This window comes from Gordionus sp. m RMFG-2023, chromosome 4 (assembly GCF_954871325.1).
Source record: "Gordionus sp. m RMFG-2023 chromosome 4, tfGorSpeb1-WG-v2, whole genome shotgun sequence".
Classification (NCBI taxonomy): Eukaryota; Metazoa; Nematomorpha; class Gordioida; order Chordodea; family Parachordodidae; genus Gordionus; species Gordionus sp. m RMFG-2023.
The window spans coordinates 58,853-83,274 of NC_088778.1; the positions used below are offsets into that span (position 1 = coordinate 58,853).

General features: G+C 26.7%; 1 protein-coding gene and 1 long non-coding RNA gene across 2 annotated transcripts in view; one reads left to right on the forward strand and one right to left on the reverse strand.

Annotated features, from left to right (window-relative positions):
* Positions 1-24,422, reverse strand: part of LOC135928066 (uncharacterized) — a 96,543-nt gene that overhangs the window by 49,185 nt on the left and 22,936 nt on the right. The window lies entirely within an intron of this gene.
* On the forward strand, positions 11,560-14,732 carry LOC135929022 (uncharacterized). The gene is made up of 3 exons (XR_010572451.1): positions 11,560-11,841; positions 12,946-13,055; positions 14,592-14,732. It is a non-coding gene; the product is annotated as an uncharacterized LOC135929022 (long non-coding RNA).

Consider the following 24,422-nt stretch of genomic DNA (forward strand, 5'->3'; position numbering starts at 1 on the left):
CCACTACATACTCGATGAAATCGTACGATATATTCATAAAAAATTATGAAATATATTATATGATAAAGTAAATAAATAAATAAACATGAAATAGGTTCCCAATTAATATTAGTATAAGTATTAAATTTCCGATATACTCAGGTAATGGTAAACTTTTTTTAAGTAAATTCGGAGATATATTAAGGAGGCTCAGATATCGAACATCGAAAAAGCTGGATTCTTCACACAAGAAGACTACCAGAAGAAGATTATATCAAGCTCAAATCTATGTTCACCTATCGACTTCATCAATTCATCGATATTAATTCAAAAATTTAGGTTATTACACCCGAGGAAATCTACATGTTAGAACTTATTATTATTTAATGCAGCTGTACAGAATAAAAATGAAAGTTACGTCAGTTGCGTAATTAGATCATGTATTTTAAAAGAAGAGTGTTTGCTACAGACGCTTCGAAAAAAGGTTTAGGTGCCGATTTATTTAACATTGAAGGAGATGGAAAAGAAAAACCTATTGCTTTTGCATCAGCATTATTGAAATCAGAAACAAACTACGAACATATAAAGAGAAGCCATGTCTGTAGTATACGCAATAAAAAAGTTTCAAGAATATCTAATTGGAACAAAATTTACAATAATTACAGACCATAAAGCACTCATATATATTTTTACAAAAGGATTAAAGGCAACACTTCCATATCAACGAGTCTTCAAAAATGGAATTTGGCGATGAGAGTACACGATTTTACAATAGTTCATAAACCTGGAAAACGTAATATAATATAAGATTGTTTATCGAGATTACCACAGAAGAATATAGAAGATATGATATTAAATATAGATGATTTTTAGGACACACCGATAATCTTTAAATGGATTGTGAAGGAAACAAGTGTGGATAAAGAATTAATGGAGATCATTGACAATATAAGGAATAGTGAACCTTTAATCATATGCCCAAGAATTAAAGTTTATTTATCAGATCTTCTATGAAATCAATTAAATGTTAGAATTGAAGATGGTTGTGAAGCGGTAAGACATGCGTAAAGGAGCATCATGGATAACTTGCTATTATATCACTTATTTATAAAGCTAGATAAAACTAATGCACTTAACACATTAATTATTTAGACATAAATGGGAAGCATTTTAAAAATAAAACAAGGATATTTATAATTATATGCAGACAAGTATGGCTCATCATTCATTTCGCTTTCAAAGGCGATCAATATTCACAGAGGTGATCTATGAAATCAATTATGGTTAGTATCGATTTAAAAAAATATTTTATTAGTATTTTACCCAGACAGTCTGTCTACAAAATCTAACTCACCACATCTTATATGGGTTCACTATGGAGTAATGGGAAAATGTACAAATTATGGAATGCATGTGGTAGGTCCAAAATTTCTGAAATGATAAAGCATAACATTTATCAGCTATGCATATCCAGGTGGAATAACCTATACTATAGTAAAATATTCATCGTTAAAATATAAGTTGTTATGTGGGTCGTTTTTTTAAATTAAATTGTGAATTTATTCATTTTCGGTAATGAATAATTTTTCTGATTATTTAGCGCAATCATTCTTTTAATATATTATTATTATTATTTGTAAAAGATTATAATAAGGATTAATTATAAAAATTGTTGTCATATGTTTTTAAAATAATTATATTATCAATCAATTTATATTTATTTTGTAATCGGTATAAAAGGAGAAGAAAACGAAATAAAATAATTGGTTTCCTTCCAAGATTTTTTGTTATGTTTCCAAAAATTATTGTTCAAGGTGAACACACAAAATAAAGAAGGAAAAAGTAAAAGGAAAAAAATTAGAAAGTGATAAAAGGTAAAAACAATATTTATGTATATTTAAACCCAATAAACAAACATTCCCCCCCCCCACCCTTGCCCCCCAACTGACAGGCTCTACCTCATAGTAGTATAAAAAATACATATACTCACTGATTTTAAACAGGAAAATAAACATACTAATCTAATTAAATCATCTAATGACTTTTATAATAATTTAACAACTTTCCCATATAATAAACCATAATTTATCTGACACCTTTATCGTTCTAGAAGGTGAAATGACTTTCGCCAATATATTGTCGCTTATTTCTGTGCGTTTAATTAGATCTCAGGAGGTTCTTGTTGTGTATGAAAACATTTTACTAGACTGAATGCCCATTGTAGTATTGGGTGTGATTCAATAATAAAACAAAAACCTTTCCAAGGGCAATATTTTCGTCAACTTTATTATTCTCCAAGCTTCTTTTTGAGTGTATTTTTATTTTAAAAGTCCTTATAATCCTCTCAGCCAATCCATTAGACTACTGATGGTATGCCGACGTCAGTGTGTGCTTTAACCTGTGATCTTAGCAAAACTTTTCGAATAATTTAACGGTTTTTGTGCCATTATCCGTCACAATTTGTTCAGGCAAACCAAACAAGCTTATGATTCGGATCAATTCTATGATCTGTCCAGCCGTGATGGAGTTCAGCAATTTGATCATGAGGATTTTACCGTAAACATCAACTATCACAGCCAATATTTTTGAAGAAACGACCCTGCGTAATCGATTTGCACTCATTCAAAAGACTTATTAGTGGCAATCCAAGCGACCTCTGTGTTTTTTGGACTGTCTGCCCAAACATTGTATGAATCACAACTTTGTGTCGTTGTTCATGTTTGTGTTGATGTCGAGCCACCAGATATAGTCACTGGCCAATGGTGTTGTCCTGTGTGCCCACAAGTGTCTTTATTCAATTCCCTCAGAATCGGATCACTTTGGATTCGTTGCAAAGGCAATTATTAACTATGCTCAATATATTTTCCATGAACCTGTAAATTTTGTTGTGTATGACTTCATCCTTTCTTATATCACTAATAACGCCATGATCTTTTTATCGTTTTGAATTTCTAGAACTACTTTCTCGAATTTTATCGTTATGTCCCATACCTCCTCGCATGATTCGACATCTTCTATCACGTGCACCTCTTTAATGTACGCAGCTAAAGAAAATCTGGATAAAGAGATTGTCCGATCTGTGGAATATCTTGTAATCGTGAGAACCTATTGTAATGTTTCATTTTTGGAATCTCATCGACATGGCTGTGTTATCTTTTAAGCCTTTAGATAAAAAGATATCAGGACCTTATGGTCCGTTGCAACCTCTAAATGATCTATTATTTGGATCTCTTAATTGCGAAGATTATTGCCAATGATTCTCTCTCTATGTTAGTGTAGTTGACCTCAGCCTTTAACAGCGACCTTGAGGCAAAAGTTACAGGCCTTTCCTCACCACAATAAGTAGGTTGGGGTTGAAGAAGCTTAATTTTAGTGGTTGACTAATGATCATTTTTAATTTGTCGAAAATATTTTTTTGACTTTCGTCCCAAGACCATTTCTCCTTGTTCACAATTTAGAAAATTGGCCATTCCCAAGAAGGTGGCAAGCTCTTCTTTAGATTTTGGTTAGGACATGCTGGCGATGGCCTCGATTTTGTCATCATTCTGATGTATGTCCCCTGTGTTGATATAGTGGTCTAAGAATCTAATCGTGTCCTTCATGAATTCGCTCTTGAAAAAGTAACGTATTAATCAGTTTTTTTTGAATTCTTTCATATACATTTTTGATGTTTTCAATATGTTTTTCGTAGTTACTACCTGCCATTTGTTTTCGATGGTCATAGAGTTCGTACGTTCTCGTGATCTCTTTAATCGTATCTATTTTGACCTTCTTAATGATGCGTTGGATGGCACTAAATTTGCATTCTTTGTTGAGTCTAGCTATGCGCATAACTCATAAACGTCTCCTTCTTGCTTTGCATGGCAGTATAGAATATAGAGAGTTTAGCATTATCGGTCTTCGAAGGATGTTGAAGCTTGAATTTGCCAAGAAGAGAGATGGAGATCAGGAGGTCTGCTTCCATACAGATTGCTAAAATCTTGTTAAACCCTATGTCAGGAAAACTTTAAAGCGGCCTTTTCCTAGCTGGAAATCTTGCTTTTATTGAAGAAACTTTGTAATTTCCCTATGTAGGCGCTGTTATCTCTTCTAAATTTAAAAATGTCCATCGTGGAAAATTCAATCATGAAGATGGGGTTTGATGCATTCATCGTTAAGGAATTTAATTTGGATATAGCATTATATTTGTAAAAAAAATTATATATGAATTGCAAGTAAGAGCGAAAATACATAACATTCCCTGGCCTCCATCATGTGACAAGCGATAAAAGATTTTTTATTACAACAAAAAATATATCGTACATTAATATTACATATAGTAAAAAATTAGTTTAAACATGATATATTAATTGTGATTTATATAGAGAATTTTTTTTAATTTGGCCTATATATTAGGCAGTATATTTTTGTTTTTGATTAAATATGTGTAAAAATTTTGGTACGTAAAAACATTTTTGAATTAAGAATAAGAAGTGATAAACGGATTTCAAGATTGTTAAACTAATTAATTTTGAGTCAAATTAATTATATTAATTATATTAATTATATTCTGTATATATATTTTTTCATAATGTTTTTACTAATCTATTAAATTTGATTATTAGTAGAAGGAAGGGTGTCATCATCATCAATTTAGAAAAATAATGTAATAATATAGATGATCCTTATAAAAAAAATATATATAGAAGGATTAAATCGATTACTTCTATATTCCTCTGTTAATTTAAATAAAAAATGAAAATAAAAATTTAGATAATTTGGAGGGATTTGTGAAAATTTTTTATTTGATTTTCCTCGTTTAATACAGGTATATAATAAAATTTATAAATTACCATCAATAATTATCATTTCGTCTAAAATTATAAATAGATAAAGATTATAAAAAAAGTAAATCATTCGAATACATAAGATTGAGGCATTTTTTTTTGAATAGAAAAACGGAAAAATATAAAGTGATATCTTCTTTCTCGTTATTAATTTTTTTTGAAATAATATTAACTAGCATTGAAAAAAATGAATTATATAGAGCATCTGATGTTAAATATTCGCACTTAAAGTAAATATAAGAATTTTCATTTAAATATAAGATTTTTATATTAAAGGAATGCTACTCATATAAAAATGTTAATAGATGATACTACAATGTAAAATAAATGATATAACAAAAATCATTCTACAAAGTAAAAGACTACTTTACGGTAAAAAATTAATTTAAACGTAATATATTAACATACACAATTTAAAATTGGCGAGTGACAAATTAAATTGTGATATATATTATAAATATTTTTAGAGAAATTTTTTCAATTTGTTCTACATATTGGGCAGAATATTTTTGTTTATGATTAAATATGTCTAAAAATTTTAGTATGTAAATAAAAACATTTTTTAATTAAGAATAGGAAGTGATAAACCGATATCAAGATTAATATTGAGTCAAATATATTAATTTATATCTCTAATATATATTTTTTGTTAATGTTTTTACTAATCTATTAAATATAATATGGTTATTAGTAGAAGGAGGATTATTGGTAGAAAGGGGGGGGGGGTGTCATCAATTTATAAAAATCATGTAATAATATGTATGATCTTTATGGAAAAAAAATATATAAAAGGATTAAAACGATCTATTTCTCTGTTAATATAAATAAAAAATGGAAATTATTATCAGAAGAATAGTTAGTATAAAAAAATATAAAATATTATATTATCTTTATTGAATTAATATAGAAATTATTTCGATAACTAGTCTCCTAAAATGAAATTGAAATAGGTTTTTAAAATCAATAATCTTTTATAGTTATTAACACAATTAATTAATTAAATAAATACTATCAAAATATAATACAAGCATTGACTATAAAAAATTAATATTGGATCAATTATAAAATGACACATAAATGTCTAAGTCCATATTGCCTTACACTATAATATATAAAGGAAAATAAATTTGGTCTCCATAGTTCAACATCTGGTTACCCAATATCCAAACTACAGGCTACACCTCTTAGTAAAATACCATCTAGCATATTACATATACCCACTAATATCAAATGGAACAATATAAATACTAATTTAACTAAATCATCTCATGACTTTTATAATTATTTAACAAATTCATAACAATAATTTTAAATTTAATTCTATAATAAAAAAAATCATAATTTAATTTTGTAATGATCTTGATCTATCATGAGCTAAAAAAAAAACTCATGAATAAATACTTCCCAAGACATTATCTAAAATGTCATTCATAAATATAATACTAATAGAATCCTCTCTTATTTGTTCAATCAACATTACAAGATTGTAATAATTTATTATTATAGGAAAGGTTATTCCATTTAATTAACATCCCTTAGTAGTAGAAGACAAAAATAGTTCCATATCAAATTCTATCAAAGATAATTTGTAAAATTTTTAAATAATAAAAAGATATGAATTACATTATATTTTCAATACCTTTTTGTTATACCCTTATACAAACACCTAATAAGTGTTATTGCTCTCTCATGCAAACTCAATCTACACGTTTGGTACCTATAAGATTGTACTATATCGGGGACCATTTCTTCAATCCATAATTGTCTAGATATAATTAACAAACACTTTGATGAACATAATTTATCCTTAAATATAAATGAATGTGAAATTTATCCTTTTCCGCCTCACACCATATTATATAACTTTAAACGGACACTCTTACAAGATTTTAGTATATTAGGAACCCCATTAGGAGGTGCAGAGGGAGGTTTTTATTTTATAAATAATCATCTTAAATCACTATTCTCCAAACTATCCATCTCAAAAAAATTACCCATCCATCAAGCATATTAGATTCTCAAAAACGCCCTTTTATTACCACATCCAGTATTGTTTAAAAACATCTGGTACCTTCTCTTTTGAAATTCTTCTCAAGAAGACGAACAAAAGACACTACAAATGAAGACAGAGTTATTAAACATAAAACTCGATTCTAAATCATGGCTTCAAGCAACCTCCATTGTAAATCCGGAGGATAAGGCCTAAGATCGGCATTAATTATAGCCCTTGTTTCCTTCATCTCATTAACCTTATCAGTAAAAAATATTACCTCGCAAATTATTACCATGGATAAAGATAATTTATTAGATGAAGCCTTACGTTGTTGGAATATTAATGTCTTACCAAACACAGCCCCGCCAGATTCAACGAAACAAAAAGATTGGGATCAAGGATTGGTATCTCATTCCTTAGCTTACCTCAACTTGAGCTATGACCATTAATATAAATCCATCCTAAGATCACTTAATTTCAATAACTCTGGCCATGAATGGTTAGATTCAAATCCCAGCATTTTAAATAACCATCAATAGATAACGACGCTTTTCGATATGCAATCATTTACGCTTGGGCGTACCTTTCTTAAACCATTATATTTGCATTAAATGCAATCAATCAGCAGACGCTTATTGGAAACACGATCTCCAATGCAAAAATTCATATCAAAAATCAGCCGACATGATAATATAAATACAATAATAGCTTCTTTTTTAAATAAACCAATTTCCCCTGTATTTTAGAACCGGCATCTTTTTTAGATAAAAAACGCCCTGTCAGAAAAACAATCGTACATTTTTTAATGGGAAAGCCTTTAATGTGGGATTTTACCTGTATTGATTCCATGACCCCATCTAATAATTCGCGTGATCCCCTTAACAGAGCCGAATCTCTAAAAAATATAAAATACACACCTAATGTGTGACAACCACTTTGTTCCCATAGCAGCATCAACCTGCTCTTTTGGACAAGCGGCATTAGATCTCTTTAAAATATTATCCAAATCAATAAAAAAAATCATACCTTTCTCTATTATATAAACTCAAGCAGAAAATCGCCGTTTCTATGATTAGATCTAATTCTCAAATATTTAAAACATCATGGCCCGACGATATTTTTTTTTAATGTTTTTTTCTTTAAAAATATACATTTGTATCAATCTTTTTTTTTAACTTAAATTTATATATATGACATATTTTATTATATTCTTTATATTAGTTAATTTTTAAATAATAATATTTTATCATATTTGTATATGAATTTTAATAAAAAATTGAATTTTTTTTTTAAAAAAAAGATATTAATTATATTATATTTATTAAGTCAAAATAAAATAGAATTCACTAATAAAACTTTGGGATTCTTCAAATCAAAACTAATAAAATAATTTTATCATGAAAATACCTTTTTCCAATAAGGAAATTGTGTTAAAGTTTGCTTAAGATAAACATCTTTAAAATATTAAATGTTAGGCCGTTATAGTTTTAAAAAATATTTTTATTAAAAATAATAAGACTGAAAAATTTTTCAAAACAGTAAATTTATTCCAAAAAGACTCCGCTGGTGGTCATGAGGGTATAAAACATATTTCTATATGCGATTTAATAAATATAGACAATGCTGGTTCAAGTATTTTATTACTGGAAAAAAGAGATATCAGCAACCAGATAGTCAATGGATATTTGTAATATCTTATAATTCCATTATAGTTTTGTGCACATCTAATTGCCCTGCAAAAGTACGATGGTATTCTTCCAAATGAAATAGCAAGTGTTATATGTAGGATTATCTTAAGAATTATGTTAAGAAATCGTTTAAATTGTTTCTTGTTTCTTTTTTTTAAACTATTAGTTTTTATTGGAAATGACATTAAAAATATAAACAATTATATAAATTTTTAATTGTGACATTCAAATTTTTTTTTAAGTTTCAATATATTTAGAGACATTTTTTACCTTCGGTAATAATTTAAATATAAATATTTTAATTATATAAGCAACATATTATTTTGTATTTTGAAATCAATTTTGATTAATGTTTTTATTATAATTGTTTCATGGTTTATACATATTGCTTCATCAAGATATATATCGTTTAATAAACAACTTCTTTATATTATTGTTGTAATATTCGTTAAATTTGTACTTTATATTTAATTTGCATAAAGAGTTCTTTTGGATTTATTATTATAACGCTTGATAAAAATATTATATTTGAATAGTGAAAACTGAAAATAATTTAAGTTATGAATATTAGTTATAAAGAAGATTTAAAAGAGTATAAAAACTCCTATTTTTACCATTCGAGAAGATCTAAAATAATAAATTAACTTTTTGTATTTTATTTTTATTTTTATTAATTTTTTTATTATTTTTACTTTTATATTTTGTTAATTTGATAATGTTATAATTTTGAATAAAGATTAATTTCTTTTTTATATATATATTTGTTTTCTATTTTTATTTTTAGGTCTCAAAAGACTAACTTATAACATTGGTGCCGAAACATTTTAGTTTTTAAACTAACTGTTTACAACAGTAATACGTAAAAGAGAGTCCCAGGGGATTTAGATCTTCTATCTAACGCCAACCAAACTCCATACAAAAGAAAGAAATTCAAAAAGAAAAGAGGTAAGATAAATATATAAATAAATGTAGGAAAAATATTTAGAGAAGTATTCTAAAAAGAAGAAAATTTATATTTTAAAATAAAAATTGTTTTTAAAGATGTAGGTTGAAAAAGAAAAATTATTTTGATAAGAGTATGTTTATGTAGGAATATAAAATCTAAAATTAAAGACAAAGGTAACATTCATAGTAGTTAAGATATAATTATGTTTAGTTATTTAAAGGTGATAATTTTTATATTTAGAAGTTACTGGTAAACTAAAAACCATTGGAATTTTGAAACTAATACAGACTATGATATTTTAGATTTTAGAATTATTATTAATTGATCACTAGAAATAACAATGACAAAGAAAAAGAAACATAAATTGCAAAAGTTAATAGTAAACTAATAGTTTGCTAAGATATAATAATTAAAAAATTCGGCGAATAAGATTAGAATATAAATTAATTGTTAGGAAATAGTTGATGTTGTAATTAAATTCTTATTGAAGATTTATATTTAACTTTTATTTTAAGAGCTGCGAGAGATAAAACAGCCTCAAGGATTTGATATGAGAATCTAGTATATTAGGTTGTAGATTAACCAAAAATCTTCATCAAGAGAAACGGCTTTCGTCATTAGAAAATTTATGCCTCAATCGAGCTCAATTAGAGATCGGATTTTTATTTTAAGGAAAAACATGCTTTAGAAATATACATATCAGTTTTCAACAACGGTAGTGCGAAGTATTATAATGATTAGATTTCATAAGTTCTTCAAAGACGTGGGGTGAAAACCATAGTGATTAGGTTAAAGGTTTGTTCATCAACGTGAGTAAGAAAACTTTTATGATTAGATGTCATTGATTTCTCAACAAAGTATGTATGAAAAGAGATTTATATATTTCAGCAGTTTTTTTTTAAAGACTTGAGTGTCAAAGAGTACATGAGGAAATAAATACACAATGATAATTTTTTTTTAAAAAAAAAGATTTTGATATATATTTTAGAATAGGATTTTTAGATATAAATTTAGTACAGACATCGCGGAAAAGAAGATGAGGATCAATAGATAAAGTATGCGCATAAGTAAATTTTTCAATGAAAATATGGGTCTAGGCTTCATTAAGGGGAAAGGGGTGATAGAATTTGATATATTTATATAATATATTATATATAATTTTGCTACGTATTATAAATTTAAGATTTAGTATAATTGACGCCATTTATTAAAGGCAGAATTAGATTAGAGGAAATAAATATAAACATTAGAATGAAGTTGGTATATTTATATATATTATTAGTATATTTGAATTAGGTAGTTTATATTTTAGAATAAATATAAAAAGGTGATAAAATATTTCAGAAGTTATTTAAATAGATTATTTTAGGTAGAAGTAGATTAGATGTGATTATCTGAGTCGATATCTCAGAAAGTCAAACTGTCGTATAAGACCCGGAAGTCTAAAAGATAGATACGATTACAAGAATAAGAGGCAACAACCAATCAATTACAAGAGAATGATAGAAAACAAGCTACGATAAATTGTAAAAAAAGATAAGACAGACTAGAAAAAAACAAAAGTTGAAAAAGAAACTGGATTTCATCGATAATCGTTCATCAAGCGTGGATCGTGGAAAACTGGCGTTTATCAAGTTCGTCAGTCGCCTACAGAGATAAAAAGCTGATCTTTTCCAGGGTGAGCGACAGAAGATAGAATTCGAAATTTTCAAGCGATGATCGGATACAAACGGTCGTTCGAAATTAAGAATACTAGACAAGAGTCAGCTTTTGTTAGAACTTAGAAGACAGCAAAGATTAAGAAGAATAGATAGGGTGTATATACGAATTCAGTAGAGTAGAAATCGAAAGAAGATTGATTATTCGCAGAATGTTGGGTCTAATTTAAGTAGGGAGGTGTTGTAATATTCGTTAAATTTGTACTTTATATTTAATTTGCATAAAGAGTTCTTTTGGATTTATTATTATAACGCGTGATAAAAATATTATATTTGAATAGTGACAACTGAAAATAATTTAAGTTATGAATATTAGTTATAAAGAAGATTGAAAAGAGTATAAAAACTCCAATTTTAACCATTCGAGAAGATCTATAATAATTATTAACTTTTTGTATTTTATTTTTATTTTTATTAATTTTTTTATTATTTTTACTTTTGTAATTTTGTTAATTTGATAATGTTATAATTTTGAATAAAGATTAATTTCTTTTTTATATATATATTTGTTTTCTATTTTTATTTTTAGGTCTCAGAAGACTAACTTATAACATTAGTGCCGAAACAATTTAGGTTTTAAACTAGCTGCTTACAACAGTAATACCTAAAAGAGAGTCCCAGGGGATTTAGATTATCTATCTAACGCCAACCAAACTCCATACAAGAGAAAGAAATTCAAAACGGAAAAGAGGTAAGAAAAATATATAAATTAATGTAGGAAAAATATTTAGAGAAGTATTCTAAAAAGAAGAAAATTTATATTTTAAAATTAAAATTGTTTTTAAAGATGTAGGTTGAAAAAAAATTATTTTGATAAGAGTATGTTTATGTAGGAATATAAAATCTAAAATTAAAGACAAATAAACATTCATAGTAGTTAAGATATAATTGTGTTTAGTTATTTAAAGGTGATAATTAGGAATTTTATATTTAGAAGTTACTGGTAAACTAAAAACCATTGGAATTTTGAAACTAATAGAGACTATGATATTTTAGATTTTAGAATTATTATTAATTGATCACTAGAAATAACTATGACAAAGAAAAAGAAACATAAATTGCGAAAGGTAATATTAAACTAATAATTTGCTAAGATATAATAATTAAAAAATTCGGCGAATAAGATTAGAATATAAATTAATTGTTAGGAAATAGTTGATGTTGTAATTAAATTCTTATTGAAGATTTATGTTTAACTTTTATTTTAAGGGCTGTGAGAGATAAAACAGCCTCAAGGATTTGATATGAGAATCTAGTATATTAGGTTGTAGATTAACCAAAAATCTTCATAAAGAGAAACGGCTTTCGTCATTAGAAAATTTATCGTTAGAACTTAGAAGACAGCAAAGATTAAGAAGAATAGATAGGGTGTATATACGAGGTCAGTAAAGTATAAATCGAAAGAAGATTGATTATTCGCAGAATGTTGGGTCTAATTTAAGTAGGGAGTTGTTGTAATATTCGTTAAATTTGTACTTTATATTTAATTTGCATAAAGAGTTCTTTTGGATTTATTATTATAACGCGTGATAAAAATATTATATTTGAATAGTGAAAACTGAAAATAATTTAAGTTATGAATATTAGTTATAAAGAATATTAAAAAGAGTATAAAAACTCCTATTTTTACCATAAGATCTAAAATAATTATTAACTTTTTGTATTTTATTTTTATTTTTATTAATTTTTTTATTATTTTTACTTTTATAATTTTGTTAATTTGATAATGTTATAATTTTGAATAAAGATTACTTTCATTTTTATATATATATTTGTTTTCTATTTTTATTTTTAGGTCTCAAAAGCCTCACTTAGAACAATTATTTATGCCGCAGTCTCAACTAAACATCATTTCATTCCCAACAAAGCATTATGGTGGCAGTCCACTACATACTCGATGAAATCGTACGATATATTCACAAAAAATTATTAAATATATTATATGATAAAGTAAATAAATAAATAAACATGAAATAGGTTCCCAATTAATATTAGTATAAGTATTAAATTTCCGATATACTCAGGTAATGGTAATCTTTTTTTAAGTAAATTCGGAGATATATTAAGGAGGCTCAGATATCGAACATCGAAAAAGCTGGATTCTTCACACAAGAAGACTATCAGAAGAAGATTATATCAAGCTCAAATCTATGTTCACCTATCGACTTCATCAATTCATCGATATTAATTCACAAATTTAGGTTATTACACCCGAGGAAATCTACATGTTAGAACTTATTATTATTTAATGCAGCTGTACAGAATAAAAATGAAAGTTACGTCAGTTGGGTAATTAGATCATGTATTTTAAAAGAAGAGTGTTTGCTACAGACGCTTCGAAAAAAGGTTTAGGTGCCGTTTTATTTAACATTGAAGGAGATGGAAAAGAAAAACCTATTGCTTTTGCATCAGCATTATTGAAATCAGAAACAAACTAATGTCTGTAGTATACGCAATAAAAAAGTTTCAAGAATATCTAATTGGAACAAAATTTACAATAATTACAGACCATAAAGCACTCATATATATTTTTACAAAAGGATTAAAGGCAACACTTCCATATCAACGAATCTTCAAAAATGGAATTTGGCGATGGGAGTACACGATTTTACAATAGTTCATAAACCTGGAAAACTTAATATAATATAAGATTGTTTATCGAGATTACCACAGAAGAATATAGAAGATATGATATTAAATATTGATAGAGAAAAGAATGATGATTTTTAGGACACACCGATAATCTTTAAAAGAATAGTGAAGGAAACAAGTGTGGATAAAGAATTAATGGAGAACATTGACAATATAAGGAATGGTGAACCTTTAATCATATGCCCAAGAATTAGAGTTTATTTATCAGATCTTCTATGAAATCAATTAGATGTTAGAATTGAAGATGGTTATGAAGCGGTAAGACATGCGTAAAGGAGCATCATGGATAACTTGCTATTATATCACTTATTTATCAAGCAAGATAAAACTAATGCGCTTATCACATTAATTATTTAGACATAAATGGGAATCATTTTAAAAATAAAACAAGGATATTTATATAATATGCAGACAAGTAGGGCTCATCATTCATTCCGCTTTCAAAGGCGAATATTCACAGAGGTGATCTAACAGAGGTATCCTATAGATTCCCCTATATTCTATCTAGCATTAACAAGAGCTTTGGCATGTAAAATAATGTCTGGAACACATTTATTTATTAAAATTGCAGAGTTGGAAAATGTCTTTACAGAGTATGGGATTTCTAATAAACTAATTGCTACTGTTACGGATAATGCCTCCAATTTTGGCCAATCAATTAGTAAATATAGTGTAAAATTTTATAATCTTGACAATGATTTTGACGATAAGGATGACCTAATAGAATTTAATGAAATCAATTATGGTTAGTATCGATTTAAAAAAATATTTTTTTATTATTTTACCCAGGTCTTTCTACAAAATCTAACTCAACACATCTTATATGGGTTAACTATGGAGTAATGATAAAATGTACAAATTATGGAATGCATGTGGAAGGTCCAAAATTTCTGAAATGATAAAGGATAACATTTCAGCTATGCATAACCAGGTGGAATAACCTATACTATAGTAAAATATTCATCGTTAAAATATAAGTTGTTCGTTTTTTAAATTAAATTGTAAATTTATTCATTTTCAGTGATGAATAATTTTTCTGATTATTTAGCGCAATCATTCTTTTAATATATTATTATTATTTGTAAAAGATTATAATAAGGATTAATTATAAAAATTGTTTATGTCATATGTTTTTAAAATAATTATATTATCAATCAATTTATATTTATTTTGTAGTCGATATAAAAGGAGAAGAAAACGAAATAAAATAATTGGTTTCCTTCCAAGATTTTTTGTTATGTTTCCAAAAATTATTGTTCAAGGTGAACACACAAAATAAAGAAGGAAAAAGTAAAAGAAAAAAAATTAGAAAGTGATAAAAGGTAAAATCAATACAATATTTAAGTATATTTATACCCAATAAACAAACCCTCCTACCCAACCCTTACCCCCCAACTTAGCAGTTATAAAATATCAGATAAAATATAAATCGTATTAAAATAATTTATTATAAACTGTCCCATTTTTAAAGAAGCGTATATTTTTTATATTGATGCTTAACCTTCTTCTACCACACAATATATATAATCTATTTGAAAAGGGTTTCTTAATCGAAAATAAATATTTAATTTAAATTTTTTTTTATTTAGCCCATATACGAATCGATTATATAAAACAAAGAAATTTTAATTAGTGTTGATACCTCAAAACGAAATCGGATGTTAAGAATCATTAAAATAATTTTTCTGGTCAGGATAGTGATCAAGATCATAGACATGGTCCAAAAACCGTAAAGAATGCAAAAGGCGATCTATTGTTGATCAAAGGATTGACATTAATTTTTACTTAAAGCTTTAACGCTTGCCGGCAAAGTAGATTTTTTATCAAAATTTAGATAATTTGGAAGGATTTTTGAAATTTTTTTATTTTATTTTCCTCGTTTATTAGAGGAATATAATTGCTTGGAAAATTTATAAATTTCTATTAAGAGTGTTTATTTCGTCTAAAATTATAAAAAGATAAAAATTATAAGAAGAGGAAATCATTCGAATACATAAGATTGAGGCAATTTCTTTTGAATAGAAAAACGGAAAAATATAAAGTGATATCTTGTTTATCCTTATTAAATTTTTTTTGAAATAATAACTAAGTATAATAAAATTAAAAATTTCAGCTTGGAATAATAGGGAGCAGAATCTAATATTAAAAATTCGCACTTATAGTAAATGTAAGAATTTTCATTTATATAAATTATCTTTATATAAAAGGATAAGACACATTTAAAATTTTCGCCCCAAAATTATATACATCTTAAGTTAGTTTGAAAAAATAGATTATGTGACTTTTAATAGTCATATTTAATAAATGGTTTGAACCTTGTAGTAATTGCATAACTACAAGGGCAGAGCAGAGTAGTACATTTTATGGAGAATTAGTGCCCATACCATTTGTGGTTAAATGGGAGTTAATCAACTTAACTTCTCATTAAATATTTTATTAATTATTTTAAATATTCATTCTAATTATATATGTATTTTATGTTCTTCACCAATAATTAATAAAAATTGCATTTTATATTTGACTATAATAATTTAATTTTATAATGATAAAAAATAATATATAAAGTATCTTGTATTGAAGATTGATATTTTGAATATGATATTAGTATCTCTATTTAAGATTCACTTATTTAAAACAATCTGTATCTCTCTAGATTCTTTTTTTAAAGAACCTCCCCAACTCTGATTTATTATGTTATTAAAGTTTTATTTATAAAATTTTTATATTATAAATTTAAATATTTTTAAAATATGTTTTTTTAAAAAATATGGTATTTGGATAAAATAAAAAAAAAATTTCTATAATTATTCGTCTAAATTGAAATTCAAATAATTTTTGCAAATCAATAATCTTTTAATCAGCATAATTAATTAATTAAATAAATACTATCAAAATATAAATGCCGACAAGCATAAAATATAATATTGGATCATTTTTAAATGACTCAAAAAGACTAATGCATATAGCCTTAGACTTAAATTTATAAATAAGGGAAACTAAATGTGGCCAAGTTCCAACATCTGTATCCAGGATCTAAACTACAGGCTCCTCCTCATAGTAGTATAAAAATTACATATACCCACTGATTTTAAACAGGAAAATAAAAATACTAATTTAACTAAATCATCTATTGACTTTTATAATAATTTAACAACTTTCCCAGATAATAAACCATAATTTAACTGAGACCTTTATCGTTCTAAAAGGTGATATGACTTTCGCCAATATATTGTCGCTTATTTCTGTACGTTTAATTAGATCCCAAGAGGTTCTTGTCTTGTATGGAAACATTTTACTAGACTGAATGCCCGTTGTAGTATTGGGTGTGATTCGATAATAAAACAAAAACCTTTCCAAGGGAAATATTTTCGTCGACTTTATTATTCTCCAAGCTTCTTTTTGTGTGTATTTTAAAAGTCCTTATAATCCTCTCAGCCAACTCATTAGACTACTGGTGGTATGCCAACGTCAGTGTGTGCTTTAACCTGTGATCTTAGCAAAACATTTCGAATAATTTAACGCTGGTTGTGCCATTATTCTCACAATTTGATACGGCAACCCAAATAAGCTTATGATTCGGATCAATTCGATGATCTGTCCAGTCGTGATAAAGTTCATCAATTTGATCATGGGAAATTTACCATAAGCATCAACTATCACAGCCAATATTTTTGAAAAAACGACCCTGCGTAATCGATTTGCACTCTTTCAAAAGACTTATTAGTGGCAATCCAAGCGACCTCTGTGTTTTTTGGTCTGTCTGCCCAAACATTGCATGAATCACAACTTTGTGTCGTTGTTCATGTTTGTGTTGATATCGGGTCACCAGATGTAGTCACTATCCAATGGTGTTGTCCTGTGTGCCTCCAAGTCTTTATTCAATTCCCTCAGAATCGATTTTCTCATATTGAATGGTATGATCACTTTGGATTCGTTGCAAAGGCAATTATTAACTATGCTCAATATATTTTCCATGAACCTGTAAATTTTATTGTGTATCCTTTCTTATATCACTAATAACGCCGTGATCTTTTTATCGTTTTGAATTTCTAGAACTACTTTCTCGAACTTTATCGTTAAGTCCCATACCTCCTCGCTCGACATCTTCCATCACGTGCACCTCTTCAATGTACGCAGCTAAAAGAAATCTGGATAAACAGTCGGGTACCACGTTGAGCTTGTCCGATCTGTGGACTATCTTGTAATCGTGAGCACCAATTGTAATGTTTCATTTTTGGAATCTCATCGACATGGCTGTGTTATCTTTTAAGCCTTTAGATAAATAGATATCAGGGCCTTGTGGTCCGTTGTAACCCCAAATGAGCTATTATTGGGATCTCTTGACGGCGAAGATTATTGCCAATGCTTCTCTCTGTATGTTAGTGTAGTTGACCTCAGCCTTTAACAACAACCTCGAGGCAAAATTTATGGGCCTTTCCTCACCGCAATAGGTAGGTTGGGGTTAAAGAAGCTTAATTTTAGTGGTTGACTAATGAGCATTTTTAATTTGTCTAAAATATTTTTTTTTGACTATCGTCCTAAGACCATTTCTCCTTGTTCACAATTTTGTACAGTGATCAGCTTCGTTGGCTAAGTTGTTTAGAAAATTGGCCATTCCCAAGAAGGTGGCAAGCTCTTCTATAGATTTTGGTTCGGACATGCTGGTGATGCCGTCGATTTTTCATCATTCGGATGTATGTCCCCTGTGTTGATATAGTGGTCTAAGAAAATAGTGTCCTTCATGAATTCGCTTTTGAAAAAGTAACGTATTAATCAGTTTTTTTTGAATTCTTTCATATACATTTTTGATGTTTTCAAATGTTTTTCGTATACCACCTGCGATTTGTTTTCGATGGTCATAGAGATAGTATATTCTCGTGATCTCGTTAATCGTATCTATTTTGACCTTCTTAATGATGCGTTGGATGCCACTAAATTTGCATTCTTTGTTGAGTCTGGCTATGCGCATAACTCATAAACGTCTCCTTCTTGCTTTGCATGGCAGTATAGAATAGAGAGTTTAGCATTATCGGTCTTCGAAGGATGTTGAAGCTTGAATTTGCCAAGAATAGCGATGGAGATCGGGAGGTCTGCTTCCATACAGATTGCTAAAATCTTGTTAAACCCTTTGTCATGAAAACTTTAAAGCGGCCTTTTCATAGCTGAAATCTTGCTTTTATTGAAGTAATTTACCTATGTAGGCGCTGTTATCTCTTCTAAATTTAAAAAAGTCCATCGTGGAAAATTCAGTCATGAAGGTTTGATGCATTCGTTAAGGAATTTAATTTGGATATAAGCATTATATTTGTAAAAAATAATATATATGAATTGCAAGTAAGAGCGAAAATACATAACATTGCTTGGCCTCCATGATGTGACAAACGATAATAGATTTTTTATTACAAAAAAAAATATATCGTACATTATTTACATCAAAATATTACATATGGTAAAAAATTAGTTTAAACGTGATATATTAACACACACAAAATTTAGAATTGGCGAGTGACAAATTGAATTGTGATTTATATAGAGAATTTTTTTTAATTTGGCCTATATATTAGGCAGTATATTTTTGTTTTTGATTAAATATGTGTAAAAATTTTGGTACGTAAAAACATTTTTGAATTAAGAATAGGAAGTAATAAACGGATTTCAAGATTGTTAAACTAATTAATTTTGAGTCAAATTAATTATATTAATTATATTCTGTATATATATTTTTTCATAATGTTTTTACTAATCTATTAAATTTGATTATTAGTAGAAGGAAGGGTGTCATCATCATCAATTTAGAAAAATCATGTAATAATATAGATGATCCTTATAAAAAAAATATATATAGAAGGATTAAATCGATTACTTCTATATTCCTCTGTTAATTTAAATAAAAAATGAAAATGAAAATTTAGATAATTTGGAGGGATTTGTGAAAATATTTTATTTGATTTTCCTCGTTTAATACAGGTATATAATAAAATTTATAAATTACTAAAAAGATTTTTCTTATCGTCTAAAATTATAAATAGATAAAGATTATAAAAAGAGTAAATCATTCGAATACATAAGATTGAGGCAATTTTTTTTGAATAGATAAACGGAAAAATATAAAGTGATATCTTCTTTCTCGTTATTAAATTTTTTTCAAATAACTAGCATTGAAAAAAAATAGTTATAGGGAGCATCTGATGTTAAATATTCGCACTTAAAGTAAATATAAGAATTTTCATTTAAATATATGATTTTTATATTAAAGGAATGCTACTCATATAAAAATGTTTATAGATGATACTACAATGTAAAATATGAAATAACAAAAATCATTCTACAAAGTAAAAGACTACTTTACGGTAAAAAATTAATTTAAACGTAATATATTAACATACACAATTTAAAATTGGCGAGTGACAAATTGAATTGTGATTTATATATTATAAATATTTTTAGAGAAATTTCGTCAATTTGTTCTACATATTGGGCAGAATATTTTTGTTTATGATTAAATATGTCTAAAAATTTTAGTATGTAATAAAAACATTTTTGAATTAAGAATAGGAAGTGATAAACCAATATCAAGATTAATATTGAGTCAAATATATTAATTTATATCTCTAATATATATATTTTTTTAATGTTTTTACTAATCTATTAAATATAATATGGTTATTAGTAGAAGGAGGATTATTGGGGGGAAGGGGGGGGGAGGGGGGGGGGTGTCATCAATTTATAAAAATTATGTAATAATATGTATGATCTATATGGAAAAAAAATATATATAAGGATTAAAACGATTTATTTCTCTGTTAATATAAAAAAAAAATGAAAGTTATTATCAGAAGAATAATTAGTATAAAAAAATATAAAATATTATATTATCTTTATTAAATTAATATAGAAATTATTTCGATAACTAGTCTCCTAAAATGAAATTGAAATAGGTTTTGCAAATCAATAAACTTTTATAGTTATTAACACAATTAATTAATTAAATAAACACTATCAAAATATAATACAAGCATTGACTATAAAAAATTAATATTGGATCAATTATAAATTGACACATAAAAGTCTAAGTCCATATTGCCTTACACTATAATATATAAAGGAAAATAAATTTGGTCTCAATAGTTCAACATCTGGATCCCCAGGATCCAAACGACAGGCTACACCTCTTAGTAAAATACCATCTAGCACATTACATATACCCACTAATATGAAATAGAACAATAGAAATACTAATTTAACTAAATCATCTTATGACTTTTATAATAATTTAACAAATTCACAATAATAATTTTCAATATGATTCTATAATAAAAAAAATCATAATTTAATTTTGTAATGATCTTGATCTATCATGAGCTAAAAAAAACTCATGAATAAATACTTCCCAAGACATTATCTAAAATGTCATTCATAAATATAATACTAATAGAATCCTCTCTTATTTGTTCAATCAACATTACAAGATTGTAATAATTTATTATTATAGGAAAGGTTATTCTATTTTAATTAACATCCCTTAGTAGTAGAAGACAAAGATAGTTCCATTCAATTTCTATCAAAGATAATTTGTAAAATTTTTAAATAATAAAAAGATATGAATTACATTATATTTCCACTACCTTTTTGTTATACCCTTATACAAACACCTAATAAGTGATATTGCTCTCTCATGCAAACTCAATCTACACGTTTGGTACCTTTACGATTGAACTATCGGGGACCATTTCTTCAATCCATAATTGTCTAGATATATTCAACAAACACTTTGATGAACAAAATTTATCCTTAAATATAAATGAATGCGAAATTTATCCTTTTCCGCCTCCAACAGACACCATATTATATAACTTTAAACGGACACTCTTACAAGATTTTAGTATATTAGGAACCCCATTAGGAGGTGCAGAGGGAGGTTTTAATTTTATAAATAATCATCTTAAATCACTATTCTCCAAACTATCCATCTCAAAAAAATTACCCATCCATCAAGCATATTAGATTCTCAAAAACGCCCTTTTATTACCACATCCAGTATTGTTTAAAAACATCTGGTACCTTCTCTTTTGAAATTCTTCTCAAGAAGACGAACAAAAGACACTACAAATGAAGACAGAGTTATTAAACATAAAACTCGATTCTAAATCATGGCTTCAAGCAACCTCCATTGTAAATCCGGAGGATAAGGCCTAAGATCGGCATTAATTATAGCCCTTGTTTCCTTCATCTCATTAACCTTATCAGTAAAAAATATTACCTCGCAAATTATTACCATGGATAAAGATAATTTATTAGATGAAGCCTTACGTTGTTGGAATATTAATGTCTTACCAAACACAGCCCCGCCAGATTCAACGAAACAAAAAGATTGGGATCAAGGATTGGTATCTCATTCCTTAGCTTACCTCAACTTGAGCTATGACCATTAATATAAATCCATCCTAAGATCACTTAATTTCAATAACTCTGGCCATGAATGGTTAGATTCAAATCCCAGCATTTTAAATAACCATCAATAGATAACGACGCTTTTCGATATGCAATCATTTACGCTTGGGCGTACCTTTCTTAAACCATTATATTTGCATTAAATGCAATCAATCAGCAGACGCTTATTGGAAACACGATCTCCAATGCAAAAATTCATATCAAAAATCAGCCGACATGATAATATAAATACAATAATAGCTTCTTTTTTAAATAAACCAATTTCCCCTGTATTTTAGAACCGGCATCTTTTTTAGATAAAAAACGCCCTGTCAGAAAAACAATCGTACATTTTTTAATGGGAAAGCCTTTAATGTGGGATTTTACCTGTATTGATTCCATGACCCCATCTAATAATTCGCGTGATCCCCTTAACAGAGCCGAATCTCTAAAAAATATAAAATACACACCTAATGTGTGACAACCACTTTGTTCCCATAGCAGCATCAACCTGCTCTTTTGGACAAGCGGCATTAGATCTCTTTAAAATATTATCCAAATCAATAAAAAAAATCATACCTTTCTCTATTATATAAACTCAAGCAGAAAATCGCCGTTTCTATGATTAGATCTAATTCTCAAATATTTAAAACATCATGGCCCGACGATATTTTTTTTTAATGTTTTTTTCTTTAAAAATATACATTTGTATCAATCTTTTTTTTTAACTTAAATTTATATATATGACATATTTTATTATATTCTTTATATTAGTTAATTTTTAAATAATAATATTTTATCATATTTGTATATGAATTTTAATAAAAAATTGAATTTTTTTTTTAAAAAAAAGATATTAATTATATTATATTTATTAAGTCAAAATAAAATAGAATTCACTAATAAAACTTTGGGATTCTTCAAATCAAAACTAATAAAATAATTTTATCATGAAAATACCTTTTTCCAATAAGGAAATTGTGTTAAAGTTTGCTTAAGATAAACATCTTTAAAATATTAAATGTTAGGCCGTTATAGTTTTAAAAAATATTTTTATTAAAAATAATAAGAACTGAAAAATTTTTCAAAACAGTAAATTTATTCCAAAAAGACTCCGCTGGTGGTCATGAGGGTATAAAACATATTTCTATATGCGATTTAATAAATATAGACAATGCTGGTTCAAGTATTTTATTACTGGAAAAAAGAGATATCAGCAACCAGATAGTCAATGGATATTTGTAATATCTTATAATTCCATTATAGTTTTGTGCACATCTAATTGCCCTGCAAAAGTACGATGGTATTCTTCCAAATGAAATAGCAAGTGTTATATGTAGGATTATCTTAAGAATTATGTTAAGAAATCGTTTAAATTGTTTCTTGTTTCTTTTTTTTAAACTATTAGTTTTTATTGGAAATGACATTAAAAATATAAACAATTATATAAATTTTTAATTGTGACATTCAAATTTTTTTTTAAGTTTCAATATATTTAGAGACATTTTTTACCTTCGGTAATAATTTAAATATAAATATTTTAATTATATAAGCAACATATTATTTTGTATTTTGAAATCAATTTTGATTAATGTTTTTATTATAATTGTTTCATGGTTTATACATATTGCTTCATCAAGATATATATCGTTTAATAAACAACTTCTTTATATTATTGTTGTAATATTCGTTAAATTTGTACTTTATATTTAATTTGCATAAAGAGTTCTTTTGGATTTATTATTATAACGCGTGATAAAAATATTATATTTGAATAGTGAAAACTGAAAATAATTTAAGTTATGAATATTAGTTATAAAGAAGATTGAAAAGAGTATAAAAACTCCAATTTTTACCATTCGAGAAGATCTAAAATAATTATTAACTTTTTGTATTTTATTTTTATTAATTTTTTTATTATTTTTACTTTTATAATTTTGTTAATTTGATAATGTTATAATTTTGAATAAAGATTAATTTCTTTTTTAAATATATATTTGTTTTCTATATTTATTTTTAGGTCTCAAAAGCCTCACTTAGAACAATTATTTATGCCGCCGTCTCAACTAAACATCATTTCATTCCCAACAAAACATTATGGTGGCAGTCCACTACATACTCGATGAAATCGTACGATATATTCACAAAAAATTATTAAATATATTATATGATAAAGTAAATAAATAAATA